General features: G+C 44.7%; 1 protein-coding gene across 5 annotated transcripts in view; it reads left to right on the forward strand.

Moving 5' to 3' along the window:
* The window catches only part of CACNA1D (calcium voltage-gated channel subunit alpha1 D), a 2,225,258-nt gene that overhangs the window by 1,418,126 nt on the left and 791,236 nt on the right, over nucleotides 1-15,896 (forward strand). The window lies entirely within an intron of this gene.

Raw genomic sequence — 15,896 nt, forward strand, 5'->3', positions numbered from 1 at the left:
GAATACAATGCTTCTTAGCCCACTCAACCACAAAGAATCCAGCTGCACCACAGTCAACAAGAGCAGGTGTAGCTGCCAATGTATCATCAGAAAAAGGACAATGATACCTGTAACACTACCATGTTATTTGGTTCATGAATACAGTCCAGGGAACTTTTTAGAGAGAACTCATCTGTCGTCCCCTTTACAGATGGGATGAGCTTTTCCCGGAAGGAGTGGTGAGTCGGCAGCCTTTCAGTGCATGCGTCATGGAACCGCAATATGTACAGAGACTGAGAGTCTTTCAGAGGTTTCTTTCTTCTGGTGTTAAAGGATCCTTTGCAATTCCCAATTGTATGGGTTTTCCTTCTTCGGAATGTTTTGGCACCATGGGATGTTCAGTGCAAGGTGATTCAAAAATTCGGAAAGACTTCTTCTTCCTTTCTTGATTCCTTTCCTGGATTCTGAAGTCCAGTTGTAGCACTAGAGTTATTATTTCTGCTGCATTATGGGGTCGTGGGATCCTAGATACCTCGTCTTTCAGATCATCATTTAACCCTCTGCGAAAAATCATGAGCAAGGCATCATCAGGCCAAGCTGTCTATGATGCCAATTGGTTAAACAAGGTAATGTAGTTCAGAATGTTTGTTTCCTTGTTTTAGATCCAGAAGATTTTCCTGAGAGGAAAGTACTAATTCTCTCCGAGCAAACATAGCTTGTAGACTATTAACGAAAGCAGGATAGTCACCCAATAAAGGATTATTTGTGGTTAGCAATGGTGTCGACCAGACAAGAGCGTTCCCAGACATGTTGGAAATCATCAAGCTCACAGAGGGAAATAATGTTGGTTTCAAGGGGAACTGCACCAAACAAGTATCAATAATTTCTTTTAGTGTCGCTGGATTAACGTCAAACTTTCCTGCGGCTGGAGGTCCAGGCGGTAATTCTGAGCAGGGCTGAGTAACTAGTTGTCTTAAAACAGTGTTTTCAGTTTTCAAGTTTTGAACTTCAGTATTTAGGGATTGAACTGCTGGGACCAATTGCTGCCAGTGTTCCATTTTGGCGCTGATATCTGTAACAATTCACTTTATATATTGTTCACGATTTGTCACAGCAGTATGATGTATTATGGGAGAATCCCACCAGGTGTCCAAAGTTCCAATAGAGACAAAACTCTGTGCACCCAATGGGCTAAACCCTCGGGAAACCCTTGTGGGGAAATAAAACCCGAAGTAGACGTGGAGATCTGTAGAAATGCAGTCCAAAGCCGTAATCCATAGAGGAATGCTGGTAGTTGTGGTCTCCAAAAAGATTGTATCAGGAACTCCAATACAGAATACTGACAATACAGGCTTAATTCCTTGTGGAGTAGGCGAAGATAATAGAAAGACACAAAGGGCAGAAAGAAATAAAGAAGAAAAGGCAGGACGGCAGTGAAAATGGAACCACTCTGAGACAGAACAGTGCGGAGCAAGTTAACCGCACAGAAAACAAAGAATGGAAGGTGGGATACAGAGTAGGGAGACGTGCCGCCAGGGAGCTGCACAGATTTGGACAAGGCAGTGCAGAGAGAGAGCTGTATGGATTCAGGTATGGTAAGGTGCTGCAGGGCGAGAGCTGCATGGATTTAAGTAAGGTGTTGCATCGAGAGAGCTGCACGGCGTAGGAAGGGGCAAAGTGGGAAGAAAATCCCATTAGAGGCAAGACACCGCCATTCCAGAAAACGGAATTCCGTGGAGGGAAGAGAGGTTCAAGTGGTAACAAACGCTAACCAAGCATTTAGGTAGCAACGCACCACTATGTTCTGTTCTTCTCTAGATACAGTTGTTGGGGGAAATGTCAGATGCCAAGTTGGAGACACTGGAACGACCAGTGGAGATCGAAATAGGTTGTAGTAGTCGCCATTGTGAGTGGAGTCTGTAATACACTGGATGGCACTTTCTCTATTTGTTCCAAAGAGAACGAGTTGTTGGTTTCAATTTTGTAACACTCCATACGTCTCCATATTCTCCTTCTCTTCTGGCTGTCCTCTTTCATGCAAATCCTCCCACCTGCTACCCCTTCGCCCTATGTCTTTGTTCTCTTCTCCTCTGATGGCTCTCCACTTCTACCCCCACATCCACTCACCAGTGTTCTCTCCTACTTTTTTCCTCTGCACTGCTACTGCCTCCTCTGCAATACCCCCTTTTTCACACTACTACTCCCTCCTCTGTAATACTACTCCCACCTCTTTACTACTACTCGATCATACACATTACTCTTACCACTGCACCCCACCTTGTTCTCAGTCACTCTCTTTTTACTCTCTCAATCCCCTTCCAGTCACTCTTTACTCTCCTAAAACTCTCAGCCCCCCTGCCCACACATTCCCTGTCTGCACCCAGGGGAACCCAACCTGTGGGATTCCCTGGGAGAAGCCAGGGAAACCCACAAGTTCGCCCATCATGGAGTCTTACAAGCTCATAGTATAGAATCTTTATCATTTGTCAATGAAAACCCTTGAACCATTTTTTGGATTCTGGAGTTTGATGCCATCCATGACACTGCCATGTTGCTAAACTACAAGGCAGCTGCTGAGCTTTCTCAAAAGACACTCTCAGCAGAAATACGTGTATGCACTATACTCAGTGACATTGATTCACCAAAATGCCAAGGGTGGCGGAAGTGACATCACATACCTGATGACATCTCAGGAAGTGATGTTGCTTGACCTTTGACCTTGATGGCATCACTTCCTCTTTAACCCTGGTGACATCACCAAAAGTGGCTTGCGGGTGTTAAAAAACAATATAAATGTAAAGAATGTAAAATACCAAATAGGTACTAAAGCAGACAAGAATATTTTAGATACCAACCACTTTTTAGCAAGGGTGCTGCCTTCATATGCCATGGATGGGGTCATAATATCTTAGGGTTAGACCCAATAGAATCAACGTAGACAGAGGCACACCCATAGATATGCCACGTCAGCATTGTATTGTCAGTTAACTTCCCTATCATGTCAGTTATTGCTGCAAGTCAGATATTGTAATTATATGATAAGGAGAGCCGCTACATTGCCAGTTGTTGCGATATTACAGAATCGAAAAATGCAATAGATACAATTTTGTATTTTGTTTATTTGTATAGCGCTCCTAGCCCATAGGTATCTGGGCGCATTTCTTACATAGAAGATTACAGAAGGTGCATTGACAGTAGTGGGAAGCATTATTATATACATCTCTTACATGATTACATTAGAAGGTGATAGAATTGTAGGGAGCAAATGACAGGCGTATATATTACAAATCTATAGAAGCCAGTAAGTAATTACATATATGAATAATCAATATTTACAGAAGTATGCATAGAAGCAAGTAATTGCAGTGTTGTCAGGCTAGGGTCCGAGCAATGTCTATGCTCTTGCGCAAGAAGCCAGGTTTTTGTGTTCCTTCTGAATGGCTGGAAGGCATGCTCAGCTCTAAGTGCGTGTGGTAGAGAGTTCCAAAGCTTGGCTGCAAGTCACCAACAATGCACAGGAGCATTAATGCTTTGATTCATGATAATGATTTGTTATTTATATAGTTCTTTCACCAAAGCACAATACATAGCACATGTTTAAATACAATGATAATTCCGACCAAATTTGGTACTCATTTATCAACCTCAGAAGAATTAAATGTTAAGTTGGCTGTGCCGCGATAATGCAGATCACACAAATCGCAGCACCAATCGCTCAACCCGCTGAACTATCTTACTGATTTGCTATTGAAAATGCAGTGCCACTAAAAGAAAGCATGTCAAAACTGGCTGCACAACGTAGTCTAGACACATAAAAACAGTTATAATTTTTGCTGTAGCCTTGATGATGCACAGTAAAAAATGCCATGCCACAGTAAGACATACCTAGATGGGTTGCACCAAAATGCCAATCTAACAACGTAATAACACTTTATCATAGATGCCCAGAAAAATATACTATGCCACAGTAAAGAAAGGCTAGACTGGCTTCACCAAAGTGCCCAATCCTCCAGACTCTTCTTACTTAAATCAAAGCGAGCTAAATGTGGAGGTGCCAGCTTCCCCTCCGTGGCCGCTCACCAATGGAACTCTCTCTCACCACATCTTAGAGCGGAATAATCCTACTGCGCCTTTACAAAAGCTCTGAAAACCTGGTTTTTCAACTAGAGCCATATAACATTGTTTGCTTTGTGTTTCCTTCTTTCCTATCCACAAGTTAAGTGTTCCTGGTTGTAACAGCACCTCGAAGGGTTATCTGCGCTTAATGAATGCAAAAATAAATCAAATAATTACACGTATCATGATTGCATTAGCAAATATGCCCAGTACAAAATATCAAGCCACTGTAAGAAATTGCTAGACTAGCTGCACCAAAATGCAAATCTAGCCACGTCTTAACAGTTGTGAGGCTTCATTATATTTGTCCGGGAAAATATGCCATGACTCACTAAGAAAATGACAGGCTAGACAGGTAATAACACTTATCATGCTTACTTTATTATAGATACCCAGTAAAAAGGCAGTGCCACAGTAAGAAATGACTAGACTAGCTGTACCACAATGCCAGTCTAGCCCCTAATATATATCCTGCCTGCTTTATCATTGATGACATTTATGTATTAGCACACCACTCTCCTGCCCCAGCCTTCCCACACATCCCCTCTCCCTCCCACCCCCAAAATCAACTCCTCTGCCTAGTATTACCTCATTGTCCCTCTTCCTCATCTCAGTACTTATGTATGAGGCAAAGAGCTTCATAGGCAAGTACTGGGACAAGGAAGATTTGGGACTAGGAGTAATAAAGATTACCAGTAAGTAATCCAGGTATTTAACACAAGCACACAAATTCACATAGCACTTGCTCATTTACACATGCACTCATTCACTCGCACAAGCGTGCCCAGCCACCCAAACATCATGCATTCATTCACACACATTGCATGATATATACATCCACGTACATTACATAAAACACACACGCAAACACATACACCCACACACACACACACTATTACCTTTAAAAAATAGAAATGTCCTTACCTTTCAGAATCCGTTGTCATTCCTCTGGAGGCATGACTGTGGCTCCCATGCTCCAGCACACACGTGTCATGTGCAGCAGAGCACAGGAACCACAGCCATCCATGTCCTGGGGCAGAGGGGCCTCGGAATTCAAAATGAAATAATGTCTTTCTGAATTCACTCTGACTTAAAAAAGACATTATTTCTGTTACGAAAACAGAAACAGAAACATTTCTTTTTGAAGTCTGTGATTTCAAAAATAAATTCTTTCCTTTTGAAATCCAATCCCTCGGGGGTCACAGAAGCAGTGTCATGGGCCACATTGCGACCCCTAGTCACCCCCAAATGACGTCCCTGACTATACTTTTCAGCATGGAGCGTTATTAAAAGTGAATCTGATTAGTTGATCTCACTTTCATATTCAGAATTTCTAACATTTTATAATAAAATGGTGTGGCTAGTACACCCCTCACAGATGGCATTCTATTACACTGCTTCCCCAGTGAATAGTATTGTGCAATGAACCATAGGTAGCACTCACACCTTCTCATGGCGACTGAGGAAACGCCCATCGCCTCATCTGTATGTTTGAATGGCATCGGCCCATTTCTTCCAGATCTTATCAAAAGCCTGGGTCCGCCCCTACCTTTTTTACATCCGTTCATCCGTAGCCATACATCTGACCATATCTCTCACCCATTCGGACACTTTAGGGTCTCCCTCGCCACCGCTTTGCATGGCAATATTCCTTTTCGCTACTATCATGGCGTTTGAGATAAACAGCTTCTCGTATCTAGAGTAGGCTGTGTTCCTCCAAATTGCAAGGAGTAGTAATTTCAGATCTATCTGGACCGATTGCGACACCACTTTCGACACCGTCCATATCATCCTATGCCAAAAGTTCAGAATTTTCTAACATAACCTTATAGTGTGGTAGACCGTTCCCGCCGCGGTTCGAGAGTGCAAACAGTTGAGTCATTTGCCTGGCCCCAGCTATATAGTGCCTCCATGGTGTAATATATTCTGTACAGTTTTTTTCAGCTGGTCCAACCTAAACCCTTCTGGTATCGCTATCTCCTGAGGAACCATCAAAGCTTCCTGCCATTCTTCCACCTCTAGGGGGCCCATATCTATATGCCATCTGTTTTGAAGACTCGTCCAGGGGTGTCTGGTAAAAGTGCAAAGCACCTGGCACGGGTCGAGATTGCCCTCCCAAACAAAAGCTCAGTACTTATATTGGCCTCCAATGGGGATTGTACTGGGCAGTCATAATTCACATGGAACTGTGACCACATGGCATGTTGGAACCATACATATTGTTAGTAATCCTGCCTTGTTAACTGTCAATTCTGTCATAGTCCCTGAAATGACCGTTAACGGCTGTCCACTATCACGTCTACCCATAACCCTTAAACCTTTGCCATACCAATGCGTCATGTTAGCTTAGTTAATTTAGGCATATCGCAGTTGTGCCAAAGCGGGCCTACACTGTTTCTATTCCCCACCCGATTCCATCTCCTTCCTGGCTTTGTCCCATATTCTCTCTACTTTTTGTGAAATAAGGGGCAATCCGACCCCAGTCCTGCACCCATGGAGCGTCTGCAGCGGGTCTTTGTGTACTATACTGGCGCATTCCAGCCCAATATATGGACTAGTCTTGTCCCCCATTCAACCACCCATTTGCCACCGCCAACTATGAGGCCCAGTAATATTCTCTAAGGAGCGCGATGCCAATCCCATCATTCCAAACGGAACCATACAGAGACCCCAGAGCTATTCTCGGTTGAGTTTCCCACCATGACAGTTGCCTCAGCGCTTTTTCAGTGGTCTGAAATTCTTGTTATGGAATCCTGGCCGGGGTATTCTGTAAAATGTACAAAAGTCTGGGCAGCGTCATCATTTTAAACATTGCAACCCTCCCCAATATAGACATGGGTTGGGCTGACCAGAATCTGCCGTCCGATGTGAATCTCGTTATATGTTTCAAGTCCCTGTGAAAAACTAGAGGGTGTTTCACAACCTAATCCCTGGGGATCCCAAACTCAGTTGGCCAGGGAAAGTCTGTCGCTTTTGGATCCCGACCCTAGGTGCGGGCAAGCGGTGGAGGATCACCTGGGTGGGGAATCCTCGGGGAGTGGCAGAGACACACCTGGTTGTGAGACATGGTATCCCCCTTTTCCTAACCACTATCAAACCCCTATCCCTACCTATTTTCTGGGACACTACAACTCCCATGTTCCTTACCCTCTCTATGCTGACAAAGCTACCGAGCCAAAGAAGATGAGGAATGAGGTTATGAAGATTACCCCTAGCACTTTGCAATGGCCCTGTCCCATTAATGAGGCCAGGCAGGGTCAGGTACTCTGTTTCAATCACACACACCTGCCATACATTAGCTATACGTGTGAGGATAAAAGGTGGAGCACACAGGCACACTTTGAGCGAGGCAGGGTATGAAAATGAACGGCTCTTCCTGAGCTGCTGCAAACCAGGTTGCGGAGATTGGAATGACAAGGGGCTGTTCGACTGCTGAAAGGAACGAAAGAAAGCCAGACGAACAAACTGTATTTCCAAGAGGCCATAAGGGTTTGCAAAGTGAGGCCAAGAATATTGAGTGAATTGTACCAAAAGTAAAGTGTCAAGACAGACCCAGACTTGGGTAAATGAAACCTGAGGGGTCTTTTTGAGAAAGTGTTGAACTGTATCTTTGATTCAAGGCAGATAAACCTAAAGAAACTGTTTTGAACTGAGAAAGGCTTGTTGCCCAAGAATGAACTGTTGACACTTACCAGCAAGCCAAAGTGTGCCACATTGAGAGAACCGTGGCATCCACCTATCCTTTTCTTAGCTCCTGAGACCCTGTGCCTTCAACGTGGGGAAGGGAGTTGTCACCTGCTTATAAAAGCCATTCTGACTTTCCTTTTAAAACACTATTTTCTTTCTAAGCATATTCCCTTTTCACATTTGTTATTTATGAGGGAGGACAAGGTTAGGTTTATAACACAGACAATGTATTTGACTAGGTTGATATGGCCTTGTTTTCTTTTTGAATTGATTGGATGTACTCGCCGGAGTCATTGATCCAGACTTCAGGGAAGGTGTAAAAATCCTTTTACAAAATCATGGGGAGACTCCATTTGACATTTGTCCTGGGGATAAAATAGCACAACAAATTCTTGAAAGGGCCTTATTTCTCCAGTTGAAAGAAGAAGCAGAACATGAAGGGACTGAAAGAGGGGATCAAGGTTTTCGGAAGGCTGACAAAAGATCTGAGACTAATAGTAACAATGAAGGTGAACCAACCGTCCTCCCAGACTTGGCCTTCGCTCAGAGGAACGACCCATTGTTAGATGAAGCTTTTTTACAAGCAATCCCTGAGACTGAAGGTAGAGATAAAGGAAGTCCCTTTTTCTTTCTGAAACAGGGGCCAGAAATATTGTCGGCCATGTCCAAGGTTGCGCAAAGCCTATGGATGTTCATGTGGGTTGCTCGGTTTGGCAAAAAGCTGGTATGTTCCGGTGGATCAGCCCTGCGAGTGGTCTCGTCGCCAGGATTTTATCAGTATTTTGGATTCCATATTAAGGAGTGATATAGGCCTATATGAGGCTCATTCCGCGGTTGGTATATCCTTCTTGGGTATGACTACAACTGTCGCCCGCCGCAGGTCTGGCAGTAGCACGGCCACCTTCAAACTGTCCTGGCACATTGCCAACATTGGTCCCATCACTTCATTACTAAGATGTTTACACATCTCTGCAGGGAACCCATTGGGCCCTGGGTTCTTCCCTGACTGGAGTGCTGAAATGACCGCCTTACCTTCTTCTGTGATCTCCTTCTCCAACGCCTCTGTTTGCAGATTTTATTATTTGTGGGAGAAGAATCTCGTTCAGGAGGTCAGAGTATGATGGAATTTCTCAGCCCACCAGAATTGAATAGAGTTTTTTGTAGTATTACGTGAATTCCTCACAAATCTGCCTGTCCTGCCTGAGCATCTCATCCATGTCGTTCAGGATGCCCAGGACATGTCTGGAGTGTGCATCGCGCTGCTCCAGCCACGCCAATAATTTCCCAGCCTTCCCTCCTACCTCATACACCCTCGCTCGAGATGCCAAGTAAGCTTGTTTCACTGAGTCTGTCTGTTTTAATAGTATGCCAAGAGTCCCTCGCCTGTAACAGTAGGTGTTGCGTATCCAGAGAGCGATCCACCAGGAAGAAACGCTCAAGGAACAGCAATGACATCTGAGCATCATTTACTTTCGATAGCCTCTCGCTTTCTCTAGCCGCCAAACCTAAATTGCTGCACCCCGTATAACTACCTTGTAGCCTCCCAAGAGTGTTCCAGGACTCCCTACAGGTGGGGTATTCACTTCAAAGTACCCCACTGTCTTGTCCCATAGTTTGCCAATCGTTTCCCGGAAACCCAGATAATATGTGTACAGTCGCCAGGAGGAGCTGTCCCCTTTAATATCTGATCCTATTGAAATCAGCAAGGGAGAATGCTAGGAGATGCCCTTCGGCAGAAGCTGTGCATCAGCCGGCTTATGGATATCCAACTGAGGCACGAAAAAATTATCAATCCCTGAAAGAGAGCTGCACTTGAAGTGAAAAGAGTAGCCCGGATCATAGGGTTGTTTATAAAACCATATGTCTGTCAACCCATTATTGCTTGCAAACTAACTCGGTGGTGATAGCCTCGTGAACTCCCACTCGGGCCCGGGAACCTGTCCTTTCTACTATCCATTACAACACATCACATCACATCACATCATTAAAGTCTCTACCCACAAGCCATATGTCACCCTGATGTTGGACCAGCAATCCCTGGAGTTCGTATAGAAGATCTCTGTTCAGGGACGATGGGGCATAGATATTCAGCAGGCCCAAATCTTGTACCTAACAGGTGTGTTTCCTGCAAAAATGCAAATGCGGGTTTGTGCCTGTTCAGCAGTTGCAATACCACTGCTCTTTTAATTTTGTCGCACAGACCATTGATGTTCCATGACATCGCTACTGTGTTCCGGTCCTGTACATCAGCCATTGAGTCGTTTGTCTCAACTGTTACAGGATATGTGCACCTAGTGGTTTCAAGTTCAGGAATCTTAAGATCTACGCTCTAATGTTGCGATGTCCTGTTGTAACACAATATCCCCTCCTCCAAACTAAACAATACTTATGTGTTCTACCCAACTCCCACCAACATTTAAACTCAGTTTATCTGAAACCCAACATAGTAAGTGACTAACGGATAACCACCTGGAGGGCAAAGAGAACCTCTCTGCTTGAAATTAGAGCAGCCCATGGGCTTCCCAGTGACAAAGATAATAACCCAACACCACACCCTTCCCCGTCCCCCTACATGTGACCCCGCCCCATTAGAAACCCGGCCCACCCACACCAGCCCCTGAAACCTCAATCCCACCTTGGAGCCTATTATGAGACCTGATGCTCCACCACCATAGATAACAGACAATTACTCAGAGGTCACGGGAGGCCCATTCCCAATCAGACCCGCTTTACATCACCACTAGGCACCCCCTCCATAAACAAGGTCTCGTTTTCCCCAACTGACACCCTGTCAGCTGGCGCAACTGTGCACCCAATCGCCCCATCCCCACCATTTCCACCCGGCCTTCTTCCCGTGGTGCCACTGCCTGCCCGATCCCCTTAGCTGGGCATTCTCCAGCTAGTTCCAGACTTCCTGTGGGCTATGAAAGAAAAGTGATCCCCCTTCTGCCAGTACTTTCAGTATAGCTGGAAAGAACATCATATATTTATAGCCTTTGTCTCTTAGCTTAAGTCGCACAGCGTCATAGGATCTGCTCAGCTTTTGCACTTCTTGAGAGCAGTCCGGGAAGCTCATGATTCTGGAAGAGCCCAGTTGATACGCTGAATTCCATCTGGTGTCTTGTAGGACAGGCCTTGGATTTTCAAAGTGTTCACAAGCAATTTGTCTAGGAACAGCTCCATGCTGGTACATTCTGCCCCTTCCTCCACTCCAAGAATCCTAACTTTGCTCTTGCGGGAGCACCCTTCGCGTCCATTGCCCGATCTTCTAAGGATCATGTTGTTGCAGCGAGAGCATTGAGCCTAGCTTGTAAAACTGCATCTGTGTCCTCCACGTCTCCCATTCTCGTCTTCATTTCTGTTACTCTTTCGCTGACTTTGTCGGTCAGCTCTGACCAGGGATACTTCGACTCATATCGTTTGCACCGTGTTTTCTAGTGACATGAGGGAGTCTTCAATCACTCCATTAATGTCCCATTAATGTCTCCACCGTTATCCCAGTCTCCGGTCCTGTGTACGCCATCTGTTGAGCCTGTTTAGTCCCCAAACACTATTTGAGTTTTTCTTGTGCTGTTGGCCTTTCAGCAGGATTAATGCTTGTCAAGTATCTGTACCAGACAAGGAGTGAGCGCAGCAAATCCAGGTATTGGCTTGCTACCCTTATGTTTGTGAAGTTCATGCAGCAGGAATAGTATAGGCCCCAATGTTGTTCCAGGGAAGAGGACCTAATAAGTGATTGCAATGTTGTGCGTGCCCAAAGGTCTGAGTTTTCAGTTGGGACCATTCGACACCAGTCTTTTCATTGTTCCTGTAGGCTGCCGGACGTCTCCTGTATCAATTAAGAGACTCCTGTCTGTGCGGACTGACCAGCTCAGAGATCACGGTTCTCCGTGAGCACCTTCGACAATACGCGATACATGCCCACCGGACCACGCCTGCTAATGACCGTCGTCGCTGCTAACCTTGCAAGCAACACCTGGCAGGGTATCCTGACGTTCCTATCCATGACACCACGGCTGATTGTGGATCCGTATCTGCGCACCCTCGATTCCCCGTACAGTGGTGTCCTGGCTAGGGGGTCGTCACCCAAGATGATGTATCCCGCAGTTCGCCGCTAAACCCCGGCATCACACGATCTGTGTGACTGGTGGTGCACCGGAGGGTCCCACACCGCTGGGTCTGTTCGACCCGCAGATGGCGGGCATCCCGATAGCAACCACCTCATGCATGCTGACTGATGTGAATGATGTTACTAGCTCCCTACCCTGTTTCTGTATTGTTGACCTATGCATTTAAGTGATCGACTATAAAACAGTGTTGTGCTGCATGTTCCAATAGGATACATGTGTGTGATTTCTTAATCCTGATCAAATCTTTCCAGATCACAAATGCTAATGTTAAATGTTAAAGGTATTTATATAGCGCACTGTCACCAACAAAGTTGGTCTCCAGGCGCTCCGGCGGATCAGTAAACAAAAAAGGTGGGGGGCGGGGGTGTTGGGTTAGTGGGTGAAGAGGGCGTAGGAAAGTGAGAGGTCGTGTACTGTTGGCAGCTTCAGTTCGGTTTTCACCGTGCGCTGAGCTTGGGTGTGCATATAGAATCAAAGCGGGTCCTCGTGTTCTGTTGTTGCGATCTATGTGTTGATTGTTTGTTGTTGCGGTGTGGTGAAATCTGTGCGGTTTGATGTGAGGGAGGTGGTTGTGTGGGTTTGTGTGTGAATTAAGTATGCAGAAATGTGAGGTTTTGGTTAGTGGGTGGTATGTCTCATAATCCCTGAAGTTTAGTTTATGTATCAAGTTGTCATACTGGGTTGGTGTATTCTTCAGGAGAGCAATGGACCTGAGGGTCTTGTATTGAGGTGGAGAGGCCTAGGTTTCAGAGTGCAGAATATTACAGGAGAGCTAGGCTGAGATTCCAGAGTCCTGTTTCTGGCAGAGAGGCCTAAATTTAAGTGGTTTCAAAGTGGTTCAAATGTAGTTTCAATGTGATCTCAATGTAGGGGAGCACACTTAGAGTATGTGCTGTAATGTGGGTTGGGAAGGCTAAGTTTCAAATGCAATTTCAAAGGTGATTTCAAAAGCAGTTCAATGCAATTTTAAAAGCAGTTCAGTGCACTTTCAAATACTGGGGCACACTTCGACGGATCCTGTATAATGGTAGAGAGGCCTAAGTTTCAAAATTAAATTTCAAGTGATTTCAAAATGCGGTTCAATGCAGTTCTAAACAGTTCAGTGCACTTTCAGGTATAGGGGGCACACTTGGAAGGGTCCTGTATAGTGGCAGAGAGGCCTAAGTTTCAAATGCAATTTCAAAGATGATTTCAAAAGCAGTTCAATGCAATTTTAAAAGCAGTTCAGTGCACTTTCAAATACAGGGGCACACTTTGACGAATCCTGTATAATGGTAGAGAGGCCCAAGTTTCAAAATGCAATTTCAAAATGATTTCAAAATGCAGTTTTGAAGCAGTTCAGTGCACTTTCAAGTATAGGGGGCACACTTGGAAAGGTACTGTATGGTGGGAGAGGGGCCTAAGTTGGAAATGTAATTTCAAGTGCAGTTTAAGGCCTAAGAGGGCTAGGTTCCACAATGCAGTGTGGTACAAGGGGTTGCTATGATGGTGTCAGTATATGTTGAAGATAGAATAGATTGTTCCTACCTTATCCGTTGATGCTGGTTGACCTGTCATTGGTCTTGTCAGGGTGCTGTGGCCTGTCATAATTGCAGGTATGCTGAGATGGCTATGCAGCCACTGTTAGATGGCTGTGGTAGTGGGTCTATAGGTTAGTCCTGCGCTTCTAATTCAGGGCTAGCTAAGTGGAAGGTGTGCTTATTACGTGGAAACTACAGGGAGGTGGATGCAGTGGTTAGTCTTTGGAGAGTGTTAGAGGGAGGCCCCTGGCGATACCTGCAGACACTGATTGGAGCCACCCTTTGCCTTGGGCCCTTCGCCACAGGGCTGCTCGGGCAGAGGGCTGCCCTGGGAGGTGGTGTTAAGGAAGGAAGGGCCAATCAGGGGAGGTATGTGCGGAGGAGGAATCAGGGCTGGCCTATACAGCAGGGGAGCGCTTTGAGAATGAAAGAAACACCCAAATGCCAAGTTACAAATATGGGTTCCAAGCAGTGCACACAAATGCTGTAACTATGGGAGAGCACCGCAACAAGCTGCCTCTTACCTGGGCTCCGGCAAGAATGTCTAGGGGACCATGTTGGCCTTAAGCCTGGCAGGGGAGGGCCAATCGGGGGCGGGTGGGAAGAGGAGGAATCAGGGCTGGCCTACTTGGCAGGGGAAGGGATTATCACGTGCGCAGGAGCGCTTTGAGAATGAAAGAAACAACCAAATGCCAAATTACAAATATGGGTTCTAAGCAGTGCACCCAAATGCTGTAGCTGTGGGAGTGCGCCACAACAAGCGGCCTCTTAGCTGGGCTCCGGCAAGAATGTCTCCTATGACAACCCTTGTTTTTCATTGATCCTGTTACCAAGTTCCCAAAACAAACCCCCATTGTGTGCATTTGCTTCTTCATTGAAAATGCAGTCTCTGTGTGACCCAAAGGAAAACACCAATTACACTCAGCATCTCCCTGACCACCCCTTTGAAGATTTCTAATGGACTCCACAGATGTCCGATAGGGCATCCCAAGGGTCAGAGGGGTGACTATTCGTAAGCCACCAGTGTCCCTGTTCTGGTTTTTCATTAGTCTGTGCTTGCACTCCAATGCACCTGCTGTAAATGATTTTCATTTTTATTTGATTTGATCTGGCTGAACAGTTCAATCTTTCAAAAACAATAAATACAGCAATTCATAAGTAAATAACAATACATTTTTAAACAGATGTCATCAAAGATAGGAAAAACATATTTCACACAATTCTAAAAAAGAGAGTTCCCTTTGTATCATACAATTATCAAATTTCCAAAGATAATAAACATTTTAAAACAGCAAAAGTTAATGTGATGTGGCGCTCCTTAAAAATAATTTCCCAACCATAACGAACCATAATGAGACGATATTTACTGAAATAAGGGTCTAAAAAAAGTTTCCTCTTACTTAACCGCACCTGGCATATAACTAAAACATTTGTTACGTTTTCCAATTCAGTACGGTTATTACATAATCGGCAACTGCGCTGATCCTTAGACTGGTTCAGCCTTGACCCCAATACATCTCTTGTTGGTCATAAATTAAAACAAAGTCTTAAAAAAACGATCTAAGATTCGAATTAGGAAATTTACAATGCTAGGGCTGAACCTGATTTAAAGTTTTAATTTCTAAATGGCCCATTCTGAAAGCCTTATATTTCTGACATGATTCCCAAGTTAGACACCAATCTTACTGCCATAATTTCACTTTTGTCCTATCGGGATTAGTCAAAAGCATTTCTATGGTGATATCAGCTTCCGTCATAAGATCCAGGACCATCTCCTTCCAAGAAAGCAATGAGGTGTCCACCTGATCTTCCATCAGGCCAACTATGTACTGAATCATAGTAACATGGTTTGTTCGATTCAAGTAACATTTCCTAAACAGTAATACAATCCTCCATTTGTGCATTATACTCAGTAACAATAATCCTAATACATAGCAAATAAGCAAATTAATTGGATAGTTAGGCTTGTCAGGCGTGCCAACACCCTCTTCCAATAGCATCCCTCAATAATATCCCAATCCAACATAGTTTCCACCATTAGTGTCTCTGAGCCATAAATCAGGGTAGGCACTACCTTCTATTTGTAAAAGGTAATCAGTGGGAGACAAGAGAATTTCCCAAGTTTAGCATGGAGAATTCGCCTTGGTCTCACCGCTATTTCAGTCTTCTGCCTATTGTCAATTAAGTACAGTAATTCTCTTGCATTATTATTGATATTCAAACCAAGATAACACTACTCCTCAACTACCAATAGAGGAGAGTTGTCATTTTTCCAAACAAAGGACCTCTGTTTGGGAGCCTTTTTTACTGTGAGCCTCGTGATGTTGGACTTTGCCACATTAATAGTTAAGTGGTTATCTTTAACATATATTTCTAACGCCTTCAACAACCGTTGTAGGCCAATCAGCGTTTTAGAGAAAAGCACCAAGTCATCTACACATAAAAGATCCAATAGACCTGCTTT

This window comes from Ambystoma mexicanum, chromosome 2p, assembly GCF_040938575.1.
Source record: "Ambystoma mexicanum isolate Mex_15411 chromosome 2p, UKY_AmexF1_1, whole genome shotgun sequence".
Taxonomy (NCBI): Eukaryota; Metazoa; Chordata; class Amphibia; order Caudata; family Ambystomatidae; genus Ambystoma; species Ambystoma mexicanum.